General features: G+C 34.8%; 1 protein-coding gene and 1 long non-coding RNA gene across 11 annotated transcripts in view; one reads left to right on the top strand and one right to left on the bottom strand.

The window, feature by feature from the left end:
• ERC2 (ELKS/RAB6-interacting/CAST family member 2) overlaps positions 1–23,143 on the top strand; it is a 622,345-nt gene that overhangs the window by 476,207 nt on the left and 122,995 nt on the right. The gene's annotated exons all lie outside the window — the stretch shown is intronic.
• LOC148115527 (uncharacterized) lies at positions 240–16,060 on the bottom strand. The gene is made up of 2 exons (XR_015732665.1): positions 15,970–16,060; positions 240–4,020 (listed from the first exon to the last, which is right to left on the bottom strand). It is a non-coding gene; the product is annotated as an uncharacterized LOC148115527 (long non-coding RNA).

The following is a 23,143-nucleotide window of genomic DNA, read 5'->3' as shown; positions in this document are numbered from 1 at the left end:
TAGTTCTAAAAAATGGATAGATGGGTATCATTAAACAAAATAATCAAAACTCATCATGTTATATTGTCATGTTCTTTCAAATAAATTTCAGGACTTGCTTATGATATTTTTCATTTCATTTTCCTTGACTTCCATTTAATTATACCAATTTAATTATTGATTTCATTCATTAATCACACCATCTGTATTTCAGCTACTTATCTTTGAACTAATGGTAAGTAAGAAGTAATATAGAAAGTAAAATAACACCAATGTCTGTTGCAGGAAATGCAGAAAAATCTTATGAATATTTGTGTATAAAAACTTGACTCAGAACTTTTATGGGTTCAGAAAGCAAATTTATTTCTGATACAGCCACAAGAAAGTTTCAACAAAAATGATTATTGAATAATTATCAAGGTACTATGAATTTTGCATTACCACACCCACTTTATATGTTATTAATTTGTGATTATTTTCCACATCCTCTGCCAAACAATGCATTTTAAAAGAGACATATTTTCTTCATGTGACTGAATTTGTTTTTATATCACACTGATGATAATGATAAAACTCTTCTTTCTCAAGGATTACAACATATTATTAAGAATTTCTTTTCCATGCTGCCATTCTAAACTGTTGTGTACATTAACATATATTTGCTTTTTTCATCTGCTGAGTATTCAAGACAGCTAGCCTATTTTAAAAAGTAAAACACAATATACGTTTATTTTATTTATTTTATTTATTATAATTTGTCAAACAGAAAGAAAAACAGGAATATTATAAAAATACAATGACAGGGACGATTGGCACGTTAGTTTTTGGAAAGTTTTTGAAAAGTATGAATTAAAATTAGCAATAGCAATACCATTTAGACTTATATACTGTTTCATAGTCCTTTTACAGCTCTCTCTAAGCGGTTTACAGAGTCAGCATCTTGCCCCCAACAATCTGGGTCCTCATTTTACCCACCTTGGAAGGATGGAAGGCTGAGTCAACCTTGAGCCGGTGAGATTTGAACTGCTGAACTGCAGCTAGCAGTCAGCTGAAGTAGCCTGCAGTACTACACTCTAACCACTGCACCACCTCAGCTCTTTTAATTAATACTAAAAATGATACTAAAGGAATTTAACGATTATGCATGTACAGATTTTCTCAAGACTAAGAGAGTGAGGATCAGCATCTACAGCATCTCTGCATGCATAGACAGAAACACATTTTAATTTTGATTACCTTTATAACACATTTAAGCAAAACCGCCAGCAGTTTTGCCAGTAGTTTCCAATGTAATTTACAGTAGCATATGTCCTCAAAGTTATTTTTATTAATATTGGACATAGTTCCTGCTGTCAGTAGTTGATTATATGCCATGACTGGCCATTGTTCATATTTCAGGTGAAATCAATATTTTAAGATTTGGCTTTAAATGTAATACAGACTTTAAATTCGCATTTGCCTTATTTCGGGATTTTTTTCATTTCCCAATCAAGCCTTATTCCTCTTTAGTACAGTAGTTTCTTCAGTACAGTAGTTTTCCATCTGAATACTAATGAGCAATGGCTCAGCTTAGCTTCCAGACCCACTGGATGTAAAAGTGGTAAACATCAGTGTGGCTGATACGGGATTAATTTTAATCACATATTTTAGATCAATGGATTTTTTTTCTCATTTTAATATACAAAGGCTTAAGACACAAAATAGAATACCGGTAATCTTGACTTATGCCCAAAATTTCTGTTGCTAAGCAAGACACTCGCTAAGCAAGACAAAATTTAAACGTTTGAATTTTGTCGCATTTTATGACCTTTCTTGGCACAGTTCTTAAGTGAATCACTGCAGTTGTTAAGTTTGTAACACAATTGTTAAGTGTACCTGGCTTCCCCATTGACTTTGCTTGTCAGAAGGTCACAAAAGGTGATCTCGTTATCCTGGAATACTGCAACTGTCATAAATATGAACCGGTTGCCAAGAATTTGAATTTTGATCACGTGATTGTGAGGATGCTGTAATGGTTGTAAGTGTGACAAACGGTCATAAGACAGTTTTTTCAGTGCTGCTGTAACTTCGAATGGTCACTAAATGAAGCGGTTAAGTCGAGAACTACTTGTTTTAACAAAACACGCTTTTAATAGAATGTTAAGGGAAAAACAAATAGTGGCTTCCACAGAAATGACCCTTGAGAACTGGCAACATCATTGTTGTTACTCTTCATTTTTCCCCCCTGTGATGTTCTTTTTGTTAATTAGGTATGTTTTTTATTCAGTGCTTTGATTTATTCAATTCCCAGGAAACTGTGATTGTTGAATTGTCTAGATGATAGATACAAAGATAGAAAAAGAAATTCAGTTTTAGTCGGTTTTTAAACATAAGCCTTTAAAACTATTTTTTATATAGGAAAGATTTTCTAATAGTAGTCATAAAATGTTGATTGACTGGACACTGAGGTATAATGCTAAAACAAATGTCACATGAGATATGAACTGAATCTTATTTTATGAAAGTGAAAGCAGGCATGGCAGAGTGATGGCTGCATGTGATATGTATCCCTGTTCAAATGTTTCCCCAAGCTAATGAATAAGAACCTACAGTACAGAAGTATCTTTTTGATCAGAAACATACACCAAAGGCAGTCAAGAACCCAACTTTCAAGTCTTTCCCAAAATCTATTTTTTTTGGTATCGTTTGTCCTTATAACTAACTTTGCTTACTTTTTCAGATCTGCCCTAAAAATCCCTCAAAATAATTTTTAACTTTGTCCAAGGCCAAGGAGCAAATTGAGTTTTCACAGAAACCCATTGCTGAGGCAGTAGGGGAAGATGATAGGTAGATGATAAATGATAGATAAACAGATGGTTAGATAAATAGGTAGGAGAGAGAGAGAGAGAGAGAGAGAGAGAGAGAGAGAGAGAGAGAGATGATAGGTAGGTAGGTAGGTAGGTAGGTAGGTAGGTAGGTAGGTAGGTAGAGATAGATGATAGACAGACAGGCAGGTAGGCAGGCAGGCAGTCAAACATGGAGGGAGACAAACATAATGGCATTTTTCTGTCAAAGTTCAAAGAGCAGGATACTGTTTCTTTGAAGTAAATTTCTAATAGTGAATTTTGATGGAAACATAGGTGTGCATCCACAAACAGTGTGTGTGTGTGTGTGTGTGTGTGTTCCTTTCTGGATCTCATCCTATACTGAGTATTAAATTGAACAGATGGTTTCAGCTTCTAAAATGTGAAATCTCTCAAAGGATTCATGAATATATTGGACATGATCTTCCACAGACTTCTCCAATCCAATGAATAGAATGAGACTCTGAGAAACGAATGTGTCTTGTGTATAATTAAATTCAGTTCATATTATCTGAATGACAGAATTTTTTTATCTCACTGCAGGGATAAGTTTACATTAAAAAGAGTAATGGGAAAGAAAGAAAAACAATAGATCTTTACTATTCCCCTACCCACTCACATTACTGCATTAAATAATGGAACATTTACATCTAAAATACAGTAATTTAACCTCAAAGAAAATGTAGCTCAAAAAAGTTATACTTCTTTTTCTTACCAGATTGTGGCTATACAGTGTTATGCAATAACAGTTATCCATTTAGGGTTGCTGAACCATTTGGTTCTGAGTTCAGAAAATTGAATACTGTAATAGCATATTGTATAAGTATTAATTAGTTAACTATTACTTAAGACAATATCTGATTCCAGCCAGTTTTAATTCAGAAATCCATCAATAGTTTAATAAATGATGGATTAACATAAAGTGTGGAATCTATCATTTTCATTTTCATCTAGTTCAGAAAGAATTTAAAACAAAGGGAAAGAAGCTGAAATGGAATTGTTAAACTATTATTATAAAAATGGAATTGCCTTATAAAATAACACTTTCCTGATTCTTGGCTGTTTGTTGCTACATCGCAAAACTCCATTATGCTTTTCCTTCTTCAAACTTTCAATAAACTTTCCACGTGGAAATCATACAGTTAAATGTTCTGTTCTTGACTCCTCAGACTGGTCTAGATCCCGACCTCATGAGTCCCTTCAAAAGACAAAAGGTTCAGCTTGATGGATACAAGAAGAATCTAGATGAATACTGCAAATAATGACATATTCCTCAAACAGCATCTTTCCCAAGTTTGAATTTAATAAGAGTTGGATGAGAAGAGGGAAAAAAATACACTTAGTCCTATATTTCCAGCTATTATTTCTTGTTAGGTATCTTATAGTTTTGTCTGCTTCTTCTTCTTCTTTTTTTAAAAAATAATCTTTATTTACATTTCAGTTAAAAAGAAAAGACAACACAACATAAAGTGACACACAAAAAACAATACAACAATAAACATACGTACTTCCATATAGTACCTTAATGAACAAATATTCGGTACTATAACTCTAAATTATATCCCGGAGAAGACAGAACAACTTGTATACCTTAATACATCAATTAGGTCTATCCGACCTCACTTATCCTATATAATATAAATTTCTCATTAAATACCATTCCTCATCTAATGTGGGTTATAGTTTCCTCTTTTCTAACCATTTATAAAATTTGTCCCAAGCTAAACCTACTTGTGTTTGCTCTCTATCCTTTAATTTTTTAGTTAGCATATCTGCTTCCGCACATTCTAAAAATTTTTTTATGATAGCCTCCTCTGTTGGGATATTTTGATTTTTCCAGAGTTGAGCATACGTCAGTCTCGCTGCTGTAATGATATGTAGTGCCAAATACCATAAGTCCCTTTTTATATTTTCCGGCTTAGAACCGAGCAGGCATGTCTCTGGTCGCCAATTGATTTTTAACATTAAGATCTCATTGAGCTGTTTTTTTATTTTCCCCCAAAATATCACTGTTTTCGGACACGTCCACCACTGGTGGTAATAGGTGAAAATAGAGATAGGTGAGGAAATAGTCAAATAGTCAAAGATTCCATGATTGCTTGGGGGAAAAACGTTGGGTACCCAATACACTTATATAAATGGCAAGAGATTTGGTGGGATAATATGAAATTAGTAGTATTACGGCCTATAAAGAAAATATCTATAAAATGATATACAGGTGGCACCTGCTTCCCGATAGACTAGCTAAAATGTTCTCTGGGCAGTCGGCGGATTGTTGGAAATGCGGATGGGAACATGGCACCTATTACCACCTGCTTCTTCTTCTTCTTCATGCCTAGATCAAACTTTAAACTGGCAGAATGAAGTCATCTTCTTGGCTCTGTCATTGGCCAAAAATAAGTCATTATTGGTACATATTTCTGGTAGTAGCCAACATACCAGCAGATGGGCCAGCTACATGGCATTAGTTTCCTATCTGGTCTATCCTGAAGGGATGACATTTCTTGAGTCCTCGTAGAAGATTCTAAGACCCAACATACCCATACATTTCTATAAATGGCTTTGCAGGTACTATAAATAATTGAAAATCAATGCAAGCTATTTTCTTCTAAATAACTGTGAAAATGGAGGCAGCTATGCAATCTTATTTGTTCTGTAATGCCAAACCACTGGTTAATCTGATATGAAAAACTCTGGACTCTCCCTCTCTGTATTACTTGTTTTCTACTTTCAATAGAACAATGGCATCAATTGCCTGGTTCAAATGAAACAACAGTCATTGGGTTTACATAGAGCACTAAATCTACTCAGGCTTACTGAGTAAATCACAATTCTCACACAGCATGCTAGGTCAAAACTGAGCAAAATACATTTATTGGTCTGTATTGGCTATGCAAATGTTTTCAAAGAGTTATGAGGCGTTTACAGATTGTACAGATTTGCCCAGCTATTTATCAAAACTGATCCTGGTTCTGTCTCCATGTCAGTGTGGCTTCTGACACATTGTAACATCAGTCTGGAAAAAGACATGGTTGCTTTAACAATTGAAAAAGAGGTGCTTCAATACCACCCTTTCAAGGGATTTTCACAGCCTTAGTATGTGTCAAGCAGGACCAAGCTGGCATGTTAAAATCCCTATCTTTTAAATAATTCCCTCAGATTTTAAGGTAAAGGGAAATTCTAGTTAGTTTAAATCCAGATGTGCTTCTATGTTTGAATTGAAAGGGGAAATTCCTTTTCTTAACAGTGCAGTTCTCCATAAGGGCAATAGCCAATCATTCTTTTTTATGGGATAAATTGAAAAGAAGCACTTGAGGGGATTCGGAGATTGGGGCTAAACTTTCATTTCTAACTTAGATACTTGATTTATTAAGAATCAGACTTTGTTATATCTGTTTCGCATTGCCCTGCCATTCCTTTAACATAACCAAGGTTTGGTTAGATGACAGCTTCATACCCAGATGAATTCTGTCATTTTTTCAGTAACTAGAACTCAGTAGTAACCAACAACATCTTCTGCTATCTTCTAGTTATGGTTATAAAGTTGCAAAGCTTGTCCTTGTTAATATTACATTAGCACAACAATGACTGGATTGCTTTGAAAGGTGCAGCATCCTGCCTCCAACTGAATTTAGAAAATAAATCCTGTGGAAATGAATTTGCTTTCCATAAAAGTGCTACTTTCAATGGACTTAAATTAGATCTGCCCATGGAGCTGATGCTGACTGCAATTGTATTCCCCCCCCCGCCCCCCTCAATTGATAAATCCCTGGATAACTGTAATTGTTTGCTTGTTCATTTGTTTATTAAATTTCTAAACTGCTCGTCTCACCAAAGTGACTTTGGGTAGTTTACAACAATGTGTAATGGTGCAGGGATGGTTTTTAAAGCAGCCTCTGCAACTCCATTTCACCCCAATATTAATAACATTGAGATAATTTGGCACGGTAATATTATAGTTACTCTGATTTGCTCTAGAGGGTATATACCTGTTGCTAATAGAGGTGGAGAATTATAGCCACACCGTGATTTGTCAACTTGTCATTCATACATTTCACATTTCAGGAGACTTTTAATCCTTTCACCAGTCACTTATAAGCCTGTTTTGGTAAATCTCTGTAATTTTTTATTGTTTTGGCTCTTTGCAATATAGAGAATTAAATCTGTGAAGCCCTGGATATTGTGTTTACTTCTTGCAGCATGCATGTTCGTCAAAATTGTAAAACAGGTTGCAAATATTTTTACTATTTTTCTTCTCTTATAAGAACTGCCTCTTTTTAACTGTTTGAAGGTTAAAGGATCAAAATTAACAGGGCTAACTTCTAAGCTCATGTTTAAACTCTTTTGCCCATATTATTTATTTCCTTATTTTGATATTCAGCTAAGGGAAATAGCAGCGTGAGGACCTCTCTAGCTATGTCATGAATCTCCGGATGCACTGGAATTAAGTCCTGCATTTGGTGTTCCTTGTTTTGCTTTGTTTTTCATTCACCTTGAACTCCGATGTGATTGCATGTCTGAGGACAATGTTCTTTACAAACTCCTGCCATGAAAATCTTTGTGATTACAAAGGGTGTTTCCCATTTGCCATATGTTGTTTGCTGCCGGCACATACGCTGCACAAATGCTGTTTCAGAGGTGACTGGTTTTGCTTTTGAAGTAGAGCACAATGTTTAAAGCTTCATGTAGACTATACATCTGAAGGAGCTGTTTGGATAAGGAGGATACATTTTATAATGCTTCCACCAGTTTGGCCTCTTAAATTATATGGTGTGGCGTATTCAGTTTGGAATGGTGTTTTGAGATGTAATCCATTTGAGTTTTGTGTTCAGACTGGATAATGCTTCCCATCTCTCCGGATTGTAATGGGTATACAATAAATGACCTTCCCATGGAAAAGAAATTAAAAAAAATATAGTTTCACTAAGGAGAATTTTATGTTGTAAATTGCAGACAAAAGCAAAGACAGATCACTAAATTTGCTTCTTATGTGGCTCTAATAGCTTTTTCTTTCTTTCTTTTTTCTTCTAGTAGCAAAACTATGATTTCTATTTCCTATATCTATCTCAACCTGGTTCAAGTTATTCTAGAGAAAAATAAGGAAAAAAAAGTTCATTATTGCCAAGAACTTGTTTTCAACTTTTTGCTGGCCACCAAGTCACAATATCCTAGGACTTTAGACCTTGCCTTTAGCCAGGCATAGTGGCTGCTGGTAATGTGTCATTTTAATTTTTTTCTTTATTCAAATTCATTAGAGTCGCCTAACTCATAAATTTCATAAGTTTCATAAGTTTATTTGTCAAGCATATATAAGTTAACAGGCAAAAGTATAAACATAATTTGAATACATGAAAAGAGTAAGTGAAAAGGAATATTAATGAACTTTGTCATTAAGTTGCCAATGGTTGGTTATCCAAGAGGACCATGTTGGGTCTGCATGCAGATCTATCTATCTATCTATCTGTCTATCTCTCTCTCTATCTATCTATCTATCTATCTATCTATCTATCTATCTCTATTATATTTGAATTCAGTCAATAATACCAAACATATATCAGAGAAGTTGCCCCATCCATCCAATAGCAATAGCATTTAGATTTATATACTGCTCCATAATGCTTTACAGCACTCTCTGTGTGGTTTACAGAGTCAGGCTAGTGCCCCCAACAATCTGGGTCATCATTTTACCGACCTCAGAAGGATGGAAGGCTTAGTCAATCTTGAGCCAGTCAGGATCGGCAGAGTTAGTCTACAATACTGCATTCTAACCACTGCACCACCATGGCTTTTAAGCTACCCAAGTCCAGAGTCTGGACGTTAAGGTTCTCTGAAATGCAACCAGGTTGGGAGTCACTCAAATCTCAGGAGGAATCTCATCAGAAGGCTACAGAGAGGACATTATTAGGAATCCTGAAAGATAGCACTCCTTAATCAAAGAACCTGGAGTATGTCAGATCAAATGAGCTAGACACGAGACAGGTAGTTCCTCACATAGCCAGGCCTTAGGCCATTTAGGCCATTAAAGGTAGTAACAAGTCCCTTGAAATACATCTGGAAGCAAATTGGCAATCAGTACAACTCATGAAGCAGAAGTGTCACATAGGCATATAAAGGCATGTCTATAGAGGGTACAATGGGCGTCTAATATATTGGATAGAAGATAGATGGATGGATGGATGGATGGATGGATGGATGGATGGATGGAGCGAGTTGCTTACTCAGTTTCATTCTACACCAGTTGAAACTTCTATATGGTTTTCAAGGGTAATCTGTTTCTTCACAATCTCAGTTCTCTTCTTCTTTCTATTTTAGACTACAGGTTCTGATTCATAGGGGTTGGGTAGAAGTTCTACACCAGCATAACTGCCTGTAATCTACAGGTGTCCCATCTTTTAGTAACAGTAAAAATTCACATCTCACCATTCTCCAGGTATCCTCTCCATTCCTACTAGGGGTGACAGGAACACAGCCAACTAGGGGACTGTCCAGTAGAAGAATTCACCTTCTGAGTGGTTGTCAAACTGTGGTTAACACTTTTGTTAACCACATTTCAGTAAAACTCAGTTGAAATTGAAATCATATTTTTCCTAATTGAAGTTGGCATGGAATTATTTCCTTATTTGTCCTATATATTTGCCACTTCTTGAATAATTTAAAATTAAATCCTTTCCAAATGTCAGAATACCCCATCATTCATGAAATGCAAACTAGGAAATAAACATATAGTTCATTGATTTTCATTTTATTGATATTAGATTTTATATAAGTTCATTGTGCTTTCTACCCTCCTATTAAAAATTATTTTAATGAGATTTTTTTGGGGAAATATATATAATTATATTTTACAATACTGTCTTTTGAGGCAACATCTCAACTATCCAGTCAATTTACAGTATGTTTTCTAAAGGCTAAAAATTACAGATCTGGATTTTGGAAACCCTGCACATTATTATAGCATTTCAAGCTTATTTTTTAATGCCGTAATAATAGCAAACAAGAATTAATTTCAGTGTTGGAGAAATACTACATAATGATTCAAAAATAACATTTTTCTGCTATTGTGAACTATGTACATTTGATCCTCCAATATAACATAAACATTAAAAACTTATTCATTTCATATTTTGTTCTATTCCAAATGTTTTGAAATGGAATGCCTGAGAGTAGTCATCAAAAATTAATATTTTTGATGCAGAACATGATTAGAATTAAATTAAAAATATATACAGAAGTTTTGGCTCTACAGTAATTCTAATATTTCGTAGGTTGTTTTTTTTTAGCTTCAATAATCATTCAATAAGCTTGTAATATTACCTGTTGAGAGCTAAAACCATCTAGTTTCCAGATAGGAGAATGAAGATGTGCATTGCAGCTTCTTATTTCTAAATGAAAAGAAAGAAAATCCCCACCTTTACCAGTGCTGCCAGCTGCCAGAAATAAGAGAGTTGGACATGGGAAAAAATGAAATAAATATCCTATTTACAAGTCATGCATTACAAAGCAATACAGAAAATGAAATCTTCTTCGACCCTGAAAATGTGAAGTGTGTTAGAATACTGACCTTGGGAAATGAGGCTAAATTGGGACAGAGACTAGTTGCAACCACAGCTACAGGGAAAGCCACCTGTGCAATTTCTGGAATTAGTGTGATGCTATCAGCGAGAGGCTTGCAGGGAGGGTGCTGCCTTTGATGATAAAGTACAAAGGTGTGCAAGGATTTTAGGCATGTGTTGTTTTTTTTTGCTAGCTCTGTGTTCTCGATTAAGCTGTCGTTGGTTGTGGTTCCCAAAGAAATCTTTTAGGCTTAAGTGCTCCCATGTTTACACAGGAGACTCTCTCCGACTCTCTTTTTAAGCACCGCACTTTTACTGCAGTGAGAGAGATTTCTGAAGTTTAATTAAATTTTGGGAATGTCTCTTTCTTCAGGGGGAGGGTTTTTTTTTATTTTGAAAGATATGATTCAGAACGTGGGATACTATGCATGCAACAGGTAGCCCACACTCTTAAAATGATGCATGGACTGTGGTCCTTTGCTTACTGAATGGAGAATCAGACACACTGAGTTCAATAAACTTCTAAAGAAATCATCAGAGGCTGCAGCCCCAGTTATATGAGACATAGGTGTCTCTAAAATTTTAAAAGCGATTTTGCCTTAAAATGAAACTATGCATATCAATTGTACATAATAACCCATTATATGAAAAGCAAAGAACAAAGCTAATTGCTTTAGCCACTATTTAAAATGAATAAAGTTTATTATCTGAAATTTTTGTTTAGTGCATGCTTAGGAAAAAAATATGGCCAAATTAGAATGAGAATTTGGAATATAAAAAGAAACAGATCAGAGGATTCTATGTCAACTGTTTAATTTAGTTTTCTTATATAGCATATGAGGCCTGTTAAGTTTATAGAAAAGCTAGCCAGAAGAGTGTTTCATTGCCTGGAGTCTGAAGTTTTTTTAGAGTGTGTAACTTTCAAATATTATGCAATTTTTTAATATTGATAATTTACTATTGAGATACTGCAATCTGGAAGCATTAATTGTTATTACAGTTACCAATAGGCTTTGTTTTATAAGTGCATCTCTTGTACATAAAATTTACTTTTCATGGTTTTATTTAGCTGCTGTGATCTTTTGGCACCAACTCTGAATGTACATTTTCATTACCTGAAAATTCCAAAATTTGTTTAATCTAGATTATAGTGAAATTCTGATTGAAAAGATTTTCAGGGCAAAATGTATCTATTAATTCTCCTGCTAGGAACTCTGACAGATCTGAGAATGCCAACATTTCTTTCCTCATTTTAAACTTATCTAGACAGTTTTTATTAATATAGCTAATCAGTGGTTTTTGAAATTGACTGAATTTAACTTTTATTTTAGAGTTTTTCAGAGCTCTTCTGTTAATTTTTCAGATAAAGCAATTTCCTACATTTCTAGATATCATTAATTCAAGATATGGTAAGTGTTAATAACAATGAAAAATCTTGCCACTAACATTAAAAATTGAAACATTTTTATATTGCCTCAATTTAAATTAAGGCAACAGACACAGACAATCATAGGATTCTTTATAAAAGATTGATTTTCCCAATTATTTTCCCAAAGATTTGACAAAAAGCACTGCTTAAGTAAACCATCAAAAATGTCTTTGATGTTTCTCTTCCAAAAGTGCCGTATGTAAAATTTTCTGCTACAAATTTTAAAAAGTGATGCCAGAAATGGCTGAAACAAACTCCATCTAAATCCTACTGCCTAGAAAAAAATTGTTTTGGCAGGATTTCTCAGCCTAACTGCATTTAAACATTATGTTACTTTGATTTTTTCTCCTCCAATTGGAATCTCATTTTCGTAGCATTTTCTTATTTGAATCCAAAATGATGCCTCTGGAGTTTAGAAATGAAACACAACATCAATCATCAATCAATCAATTAATCAATTTTTATTTGGTCATAGATCAGCAAATAAAACACAAAAATAACAACTAATTTGGATAAAAAGGGAAAAAATACAATTGTTCTAAAATATCTAAAAAATATTAGAAGAGATACAATGGTGTATCCTACAAACTACAGAACAATACTTAGTTGTGGTCAATGAAATAAAATCAGGTACTCCAGAATGTAACTGCAGCTGCTTTCCAAGACATTGCAACAACCTTCTTGCTAATACTGCAAAATGTCACTCTGGAACTGATACCGCAGTATTAGCTACTAAAAGTTTCTTTCTATTGCTCTTCTTCATTAGGCACATTTCAAACTTTTTGGTACAAAGTTTGTAAATTGGCAGTCAATTTAGGACAAGGAGTTGTTGAGGAGCAAGATATATGCTACTGAAACACAATATTGGGCATCCCAAAGATGCTTTTTCAAGAGGCAATGGGACTTTCTGGTTTTTCTTTGAAGATGTTTCAAAGAATGAGTTGAAGAAGCTTCTTGGATGAGAAGCGAAACATCTTCAAAGAAAAACAAAGAAAGTCCAGTTGCCTCTTTAAAAAGCACCTTTGGGACAACCATGACCTGGATGACTGAGAATCTCCATACACAATATTGAGCAGTCTAGAGGTTAACAGAGGATACCATAGCATCTTTTCTTAATACTGAACAATAAGGACAATCCTAAGAATCAATCTTGGGCTTGATTCATTTGATTTGATTCATTAAATGATAGAAACCGCACTCAGTTCAATTACACATTCAGATCTTTGAAACCGTGAACAAAATCCTTAGATGTCAAAGCCCAACAAAATAGCTTGAAACTTTTTCCTTTTCACATAGCCAAATATTTTGTTTTGTAAGGATTTATTAAAGTTTTATTAATTGCTTTATTTTTGCCATTTAGAGGCTGATGCTGCCAAGTAAGAAGTGCTTGGAAATTCACAACTGCATATGTATATTTTGTGTAGGTTATTAAACAAAACAAAAAATTAGGTCCTTCTGGGATTGTCCAGTTGGGATTTATATTAACCTTTTATGCAAATGAAACTTATCATTATCTAAAAGCAATTTCAGCTGGTGGAAGTCTTTGGTAGGCATCATCTAGAATTGTCCTTTGTGTTATAATTTTGAACTTGTTTTACATATAAACAGTGTTTAGTCTATTTCTGCCTTTTCCAGTGGATATTATGCTTAGTTTCTCATCTGTAACCACAGAAAGGATAGGAACTTGCAGAAGGAACAGTGTTGCTTGGCAAAATATGAAGTAACCTTTAGAATGGATTTTAGCTGTTTAGTTTTGCAGCCTCAAAAAAAAAAAAAAAAAAAAAAGGAAGCACACTCATGTGATTATTTTCATTGCTAGACTGTGTTTTAGATAGAATACCCTTCCAGCCTGGGAACTGAAGAACATGCCCACTATCATGCCAATTTCCCAGCTGGAAAAGGAATTTGATGCACACAAAGAATCTGGCAAGATTAACCTGAGGAACTAAGGGTTAGTTTTAAGGTTCTGGCAGAATCCACTTCTACTGTACTTATTCTGCACCCTGGATTCAGACTCTGAAGCAAGTGCAACCTACCAAGTCTGTGTAGGAACCGTCCTCATTAAGGGGAACACAAGAGAATTCAGTGTCAGAAAAATAAGCTTTTGCAGCTTTTAGAATTGTAGCAATGGCAATGCTGGAAGGGGATTCTGCAACCTGACGTCCACCTAGCTTGGTATTATCTCTTGAGTATACCATCTTCTGCTAGGCCTTTTGGTTAAGGATTTTTTTTTTTTCATATTGGAAGGACTTTATTAAGGTCCTTTCAGAATGCCTCACTTTGAAATACTGTCAGCTAAGCAAGAATCATCAACTCAGCAAAAGGAAGACTTTGTTGCTAAATGTAAGTATGATGAAAGAAAACTTTAAGCAGGGTTGAGGATAAAGAAGCGTTCCCATTTTCCCATCTCCCCGATGTCAGCAAAGTAGAGTAACAAAAAACTGACAAGCAACGATCAACTAAAATGTTCAATAAAGTTTCACACCTGGAAATCTAAATAATTGCTGTCCAGGATTATTTTTTACCTCCACAGCCACTAAAAGAGTCACGTGTTCTAAAACAAAATACACAAGCGATTCAATTTTTATTTTATTTTTTTGGTCATACTACTTCAGTTTGCCGGGCAAACTTTGATCTTATTTTGAAGTTTTCAAAAGCTGCCCATGTTGCCAGGTTTGGGGGGGAAAATCTGATCTTACAGGTTTAACTTAAATATTATTTCCATTTTGAAGCCTGTCATGTGGGTGCACCACAAAGCGTATTTGGTTTTTGCCTTGATGCCTTGGGTGGTAGCATGCAATAAGTAACAAAATACTGAGAATAAAAGAGAAGTCCTGGAATATATATCCCTCCAGCTATTGCCCAGTTGAGAGACAGAGAGAGAGAGAAAGAGACAGGATGTAAAGTAAAACCAGTATTTTTCTTTTTGATCAAAGGACAGATTCTCCCACCACCCAGCAGGCGATTAACACATAAGTAAATTCTCTTGTAAAAGCCACTGACTGGGAAAAAAAGCAAGTATCTGCTTAGCACCTAGAAAGCAAACTTCACTTATCCGGAATGCAGTTTTAAAAGAAAGGAGGAGGCGGAGAGGAAGGGATTTCTTTTCCAAGTTCAGGGTTATAAAGGAAGCTAAATCCTCTCAAAGAACTATCTCTCAGTAAAGTGATAATTCCCCTGTGGGTTTCTCTTGCTCACCTTGTGACCATTTCCACATTGGTAAAAGAGGAAGTAGCAAATTAGGGCCTGTCACTTCATAACAAAAGAAGTGCTAAGACTCAGGATGGGGTGCCCAGTAAACCAGTCTTCAGTCCTATTGACAATATTGGGAAGATTCGGTAGCTTTTTGTGGGATCAGGCTGCTAAGGGATTGTTTCCATTATAACATGTTTTCCAAGTGTATGGTAAAAAGGATTAATATCCTTTTTACCATACACTTTCTCAGACTCTGTTAAAGGTCCAGACATTTGCCCCTTGACATGATGTCACAGTTGTCAATCATTTGCTGGCATAAGTAGCTGGGCAATCCCAAAGATTTCCCCCAGAACCCATTTCTTGTTTGCATTTCTATTACAGAAAAACTTGCACTGTTATTACACCTGCCAGCCTCTCCTGACATTGACCTCTCATTTAATACTGCTCTTTTGCTCTCTGCCCCCCCCAAAAAACTTTCTCTCTCTGTGTTATGGATTTGCCATGCAGCCTTGACTGTTACAGTGAGAGGTGAACAAGAATAATCTACAACTCTCACACTTCAGATTGCTTTTCTGAAGGGCCTTTACCTTAAAGTGAATGGTAGTATTTTTCACTGGTCCTAACATCAGTGTGACATCCTGACTTCATCCAAAGTAAATTGCTGTCATTTCCTATTGAACCATTTTACAAGTTTCGCTTAGTAACTCAAAGCTCAAAGTAACTATAAGTAAGAAACCACCACTTCAGAAGCAAGAAAATGCCCCTGTCAAGGAATGCACATCCATATTAAGCTTCTGATCCATAAACTCACTGTCTATGGATTTGAGGAGCCATAAACTGTAGAGACTTTTTATGGGAAGGTTTTGTTGAAACAGAAATGCACTAAAATCGAGCAAATATAATCTGTTTTGTCACAAACAACTAGTGATTTATTTTTAAAAAGGATGTAAAACTATTTTAATTAACTCACCAGCTGCAGCTGAATCATAGTTTAGACTCTGGAAAATGTTTCTTGCAAGCAAATTAGTGCAACAAGACTGGCTTTTAGACTGGTATGAATCAAGTAGAGCAAAGAAAGAACAGTCTTCAGGAAATAGTGCAATTCCAACCTCTATTTAGAAGAGGGCCCCTCCTTCAAACTAAATTGAAAACAAGTTTTGTAAAACTACTAGCATCTGCTAAGAACACAGAAACAAATTACAATGTTTGACATGTCAAGTCAATAAATATTAATTTGCTTATTGTTTAATCATTGCTTTCAAGGATATTCCCACTACTCCTCATCCACCCACTTTATTTTGTATTCAATGCCATTATAATTGGTTTTGCAGCCTTTACCTATTGCCTTGACTGTTATAACAATTAGGAACAATTGTAAAATGTTTCAGCTTGAATCTGATAAAAAAAAAAGGAATGACAGAGGTTGGTTTTCAGATAAAAATCTTTCACAGGAACTGTTTTTTTCTTATTTATTTTCCATTGATTTCCCACACTTTTCCAGTATGCTTGTATGGTATTTCAAATTTTAAAATAGTGTATTGGGTGAGATTGCTTACTGGCAATATGATAATGCACATTAAAGATCGGAAGGCAGATTTAAGTGATTTAAGTAATGTAATCAGCAATATTATCTGCTATAAAGACAAAACCAGAGTGAGGAAATCAGAAAAACCAAATTTGAAAGCTTTGGTCATGAAAGGACCTTTTCAAATCAGGTAAGTTTTTATATAGAAGATCTGAAGCTACGGTTAAAGCTTAGCCATAAGTAATGTAGAATTATCTTCATGGTAAAAAAGATGTTTAAACAGGGTAGCCTTCTATTAGAGGACTGTAATTGTGTAAATTGTGACAAAATTATTTTAAAGCAATGCTATCTTTCACCTTTAAATTCAAATTCAAATCTCCCATTTTACCAATTGTGTGTCCTACCTAGAATATTGTAAGGATACCATAATGAAAAATGAAAAAAAATTGTTACCTTCAGTTTGTCTACTTACTTTCGGTGCCAGCTACTACTAGCAAAAGCAAATATGAAACATTTATCAGAGGAACAGGTGTTATTATGTAGTTAACTATCCTTGTCAACAATATTTATTTTAAAAAAATCACTGCAGAAGAACTTTGATATAAGGGCATGTTTTCAGTGCATTTCAGCAGGGGTAACATCTATTAGATGAAAAAGAAGGGAAAAGAGGGAAATAAACCATAGAATAAAAAACAAAAACACAAAACAAAACACTGCAATTAAGTATAAGTAATCTGATAAAGACTCCACTTGATTTGGATTATACAGTCACTTTTCCCTCCAGTAACTTTAAATTTCCATTCCTGGTTTAGTTGAACAATTAATCTTATTGCTATCTGCAAGTTCAGCAAAAGACCCTAGTATTTTTGTGTTCTACCATTACACATGTGTGTTTGTATATACATTCAATAAAAAAGCAACAACACATAAGCACATAGAAAGTATGCTGGAGTCATTTTGGGTGGGGGTTAGTTTTCTTTGCATAATAAAGCACTTTTTAAAAAAAGACACAGAGAGGCAACATACCATCAGTAAAGATTCATTATCCTTCATTGACCAAGACCTGAATCAATAGCTATGAGTGTGTTTCATTTTTTTTAAAAAATGTTTAGGCTGTTTAATTTCTCACTGGAAGGAAAGCAGCTGTTCAGTGATTGAAACATGAAGAAAGATGTGTTGGAATCAGATAAGCATTACTTCCAAAGCAGGTTTACCTCAACATTTGCTTGCCTTTGTAGTCCTATGAGCCCTTATGGAATGCTGAAACTGAGCCCTATGCTTGATTTGAATTGCAATCTCATAAGATATATTTAAACCTGACTTTAGTATGTTTCGTTGTGCTTGTCACCCAACAAAATACTTGTACAGCTCCACAAACTGAAATTATAAACAGGGAAAACATCTGACCTTTGATTATTATCATACTATAATTCCTCTAATTGTCATCCTTTATTATAATTTTCTTTTTTGATGGTTTATGAGGCGTTCCCCCCATTTCTCTCCTTTTTTTATCTGAAGTAATTGAACAACATGGCTTGCTTTTATCTTCACGTATAAAGCTGCACTTAAAAGACTACATTCAGCAGCAAATTAATCCCCAAGTAGCTTGGTTCAGTTTTCACAGCTGCTGCCAAGTGGGCCTTCTCTCACAGTCTTTTTAATCATTTGTAAGACTTAAAGTATTAGCTTGAAAAATCTTTATAAAGGTAGTCCTTGACTTACGATCACAATTGAGCCCAAAATTTCTATTGCTAAGGGAGACGTTTGTTAAGTGAGTTTTGCCCCATTTTATGACCTTTCTTGCCACAGTTGTTAAGTGAATCAGTGCAGTTGTTAATTTAGTAACACAGCTGTTAAGTGAATTGGACTTCCCCATTGATGTTGCTTGTTGGAAGGTCACAAAAGATGGTCACATGACCCCAAGACAGTGCAGCTGTCATAAATATGAGTCAGTTCACAGACATCTGGATTTTGATCATGTGATCACAGGAATGTTGCAATGGTCATAAGTGTGAAAAATGGTCCACAAGTCATTTTTTTCAATGTAATGGTCACTAAATGAACTGTTATAAATCGAGGACAAGCTTTAATAGGTATTTTTCTCTTTTTAACTCCTGACATTATTTTTTTAAATGGAGTCTTGTTAATGTGCATTGTAACAATCAAGAATTAATGATAGGATACTATATTGGGAAGGTATTTTAATTATATATGTTTGTATGATAAGCCATATTCTCAAGGGAGGCTTAAAAGACAGTTGCCTAAAAATTGCCTAAATTTAGCTTTTCTGTATATTCAGGACAACCCACAAATTAGAAAGCAGCACTTGGGGTGTAGGGAGGGAAGGGGTCATAGAAACTGTCCTGTTATAGGTAGCCAGTTTTTCTTCTCAGTTCCATTATAGTAAGGAGACTCTTGGATGGATGTCGGCTCAACCTTCAACAAATTCATTTGTCAGGGTCTGAAAAGTCTTTGATCTAAGGGGAAAAAAATGCCCAGGGAGGAAGGCGTTAGATTGCAAGGAAAACTTGGAACTGATCTTTAGAGAGACTCTATCTTTCAGTTTTGTAGGATATTGACAAGGTTTACTCTTTGTATCCCCCCTCCCTTCCTTTTTTGTGAATATTGCAGTTCTGATTTATGAATGGGCAGCCACAAAAATATCAGGTTTTTTTTATCGGTATTAAAACTTCTGTTTAGTTTCTGTTCCTTTCCATATGAGGAGCTGCTTCCTACTTGGTGGTTAGGCTCATACATCATTTTAAGCCATAATGTGGTTGGTTTGTATTTGGCTTAGCATGATATGTGAACCCAGACTTTGTGGCGTGTAAACCATAGCTTATGTCTTTACATTATCTTTGAACCAAGCCACTGGTAGCATGTTCAACAAACCATGCTTAACATAAATCAACAGACTCAGCACTGTCTTTCATAGATGCAGCCTCAGCCAAAACCCTTAATTCTGAGAATTTATTCCTTCTAAATTCATTTCATTCAGTGCAAGTACGTGTTTTAATTACAATGGATACATTGAATGAATGGAGGAAATCAAAGAACAATTTCAAGTCATTTTTTTTTTACTTTCTTCAACATTGTTACTTCTGCATATTTCTTCATCTTCCAGATCTAGTTGACTACTTTGTCACACTCTCCCTTTCTGTACAAAAAAAAGAGGAAAACAGCTGTTTAGGGGGAAAAGAACAAAGAACAATGAAAGACAGAGATGTGAAGAAAAGCTGTTGCAAGTTAGGTAATCAAATAAGTGATTTTTTTTTCCAGAGAAGGAACACTTATAAGATTTTCCAGAAGGTCGGTGTGTTTGTCCCCCAAGCATTTATAGAATGCATTTAAATGATTTCAGAATGTTTGTAAGCTTTTTTAAAAAAATCTTTTCTGATCTATGCTGATATTCAAAGCAATATAATCATGGCCAAGTCAGTTAGTGTTTGTTATATATTCCTACCTCTCCATTAAAAAAACAACAACAAGAAAGTAACTTATTCAATTTCCACACTCCTGTGATCCATACATTTGCCAACATTTGTCTAGTGATTTGAAATAAAAATGCTTTTGAGAACTGGTGACAAGAGAAGGTTAAATGTAAAAATGTAAAGAAAAATGTAAAGAAATGCTCTTCAAGTGGCAGGTATACAGTAATATGTGGCAATACATATGACTTCCATAGATTTCCAGATACTTAGGACCTTGGAAATATGGCATTAAACTTTCATTTAAAAATATTTCTGAGTGTATTTGGGAATGTATTTGGGAGTGTATTTGGGAGCGTATTTGTTTATAAAAATACAAACATAAAATTTTAAACATTGCAGCTCCATAAATAAGAAATTGAATCTTAGGCTGAGAGAGAAGGTAGAGGGGCTGTATCCATGTAGAACTAAGATGCTGAAGTTTAGCACAGTAATGAAGGTGAATTGAAAAACAGCAGAATAGAACTATGACACAGTTATGAAATTAATAAAACGTGGGGGGCATTATAAAGTGGATAAACAATATCTAAACATATTGCTATATTTCCTAGCTTTTTTAAACTTAGGCTTTGAAAACAGATGATTGTTGGGTACATTGAAAAGTGACAAGGAATTGTGGGCAATGTTTAATATTCAATAAACAATCTGAGATGGGAACAATTTGACCTGTGTGCTCCTGGCCCCTCTTAATTTTTCTAAACAATTCCTTTTGACATATGCTTGATAGAAAAAGCAAATAAATGGTTTTGAAATACTCTTAGTGTGTTCTTGGAGACTATCCATAATTTTCAGATCCCTGACTATGCTACTAGAATAAAAATATAGATCCAGTCCATATATTATAGAATCTTAAGAAGGGGCTTTCTTTACATGTAATATTTAAATGATGATATATTTAAAAAGACTAGAATCTAGAAAACAAAGAATAGAATAGAATAGAATAGAATAGAATAGAATAGAATAGAATAGAATAGAATAGAATAGAATTGAATTGAATTGAATTGAATTGAATTCTTTATTGGCCAAGTGTGATTGGACACACAAGGAATTTGTCTTTGGTGCATATCCTCCCAGTGTACATAAAAGAAAAAAAAAAAGAGAGAGAGGAAAAAATACACTCATCAAGAATCATAAGATACAACACTTATTGATAATCATAGGTTACTAATAAGCAATCAAATCATAGTAGGAAACAACTGAATATAAATCGTAAAAATACAAGCAACATGGTTATAATCATAAGTAGGAGGAGATAGGTAATAAGAAGGATGTGAAGAGTAATAGTAATACAGTCTTAGTAAAGAGTTTGACAGTGTTGTGGTAATTAGTTGTTTAGCAGAATGATGGCATTCGGGAAAAAACTGTCCTTGTGTCTAGTTGTTCTGGTGTGCAGTGCACTATAGCATCGTTTTGAGGGTAGAAATTGAAACAATTTATATCCATGATGTGAGGGGTCTGTAGATATTTTCATGGCCCTCAATGGAAGGCAGGTTGGTAGCAATTGTTTTTTCTGCAGTTTGCATTATCTGTTGAAGTCTGTGAATGAAGGGATCTATTGCCAGGTTAGTCTAGTAGTTAAGGGATCACTAGAAACCGAGAGACTGTGAGAGTTAGGCCTGTTTTAGGCATGAAAGCTGGTTGGGTGACTTTAGGCCAGTCACTCTTTCTCAGCCCAACTTACCTCACAGGGTTATTGTTGTGGGGAAAATAGGAGCAGGAAGGGTTATTGCGTGTATTCACCACTTCAGAGTTACTTATAGGATTATTTAAGGTGGTATATAAATAAATAAATAAGTACTACTTCTTCCATATTACATGTCTTAATTTTTCTTTCTTTCACAGAGATTTATTTAGAAACGATAATCCTTTCCCATATTCAAAAGATCATAATATTCCATCTCTTTGTACAAATTCATTCAAATCATTTACAATATCTTTGGCCATGTTTTAAATAAGTAAATGTGGTGCAATAAAAGCTAATCAGCTCATAGGGTGGACCTGACTAGCAAAGAAAAGAAAGGATCTTGATTGCTATTAAAGAGTATAATGAGATTCTTCCAGTTGCTTCTCACAGGAGGTATAGATTTAGCAACCTCTGTGGTACATGGAGGTCAGAAGATTTTTAGTTTAGAATTCATCAGTTAAGAAAAAAATGGAAGATTCATAGCTATCAAATCATTATGTCCTTAAAACTCAAGTTTAAAATGTAGAATATGTGTTTTGGATGGCTAAAATTCTAACCAATAGAGAATTTGGTAGCTACAATACTGTATATGTGAAGTATTATGGATTCTAAAAGAGACAATATCTCAAAAGCGTGAGATGATTTGTTATTTCAAAATCAAAATCAGCTCTAATCTAAGAAGTAAATATATCTTTAATTTTGCTGAATTGAGAATATAGTCTATATATATATAAAAGGAATAGCTGCAAAAGACAAATTTTTGCAATTATTTTTTTTCTCAGACCAGTCCTACACTCATCTGCCCTATCCCAGAGAAGACTGCCTGATTTGCATCCTCACAACAGTTCTTTGTGTTTGGATTTGTGCCAACTTTACCAGGCACCATTCAGTGGTGGTATTCAGCCAGTTCTATCTGGCTCGGGAGAACAAATAGTGGCGGCTGTGGGAGGCTCCGCCCACCTGCCTGGACGTAATCGCATCCTGTTTTTGATGCTCTGCGCATGCGCGGAAGGCTCTGCACATGCGCGGAAGGTTCTGCGCATGCGTGGGGTTAGCACATGCGAGCAAAGCTAGTATGTGCATGGACATGCTCACATTTGCAAATCAGTATCGAAGGTAAGTGATTACTACCCCTGGCACAATTTGACCATCAACCGTAGTTGTTGATTAGTTTAGTTTAGTTAGTTTATTAAATTTCTATACCACCCTTCTCCCGAAGGACTCAGGGCAGTGTACAGCCATGTTAAAACACACATAAACTCACAAAATTTAAAGACAATTTAAAACGACTATATTAAATTTGGATTAAAAAGACATTTGAATGATCCACCAAGGCAAATCCAATTAAATTACATAAACCCAAACTGATGTTGGGATGAAGGCAATCGGAAGGAATTCCTATTGAACGAATAGGGCTTGCCTACCTGAGGATGTACATTAGATTGAA

The sequence above is a fragment of the Pantherophis guttatus genome, chromosome 2, assembly GCF_059756535.1.
Source record: "Pantherophis guttatus breed Tessera chromosome 2, ASM5975653v1, whole genome shotgun sequence".
Lineage (NCBI taxonomy): Eukaryota > Metazoa > Chordata > Lepidosauria > Squamata > Colubridae > Pantherophis > Pantherophis guttatus.
The sequence above is the reverse complement of the archived record's forward strand: the minus strand, read 5'-3'. Positions and strand labels throughout refer to the sequence as shown.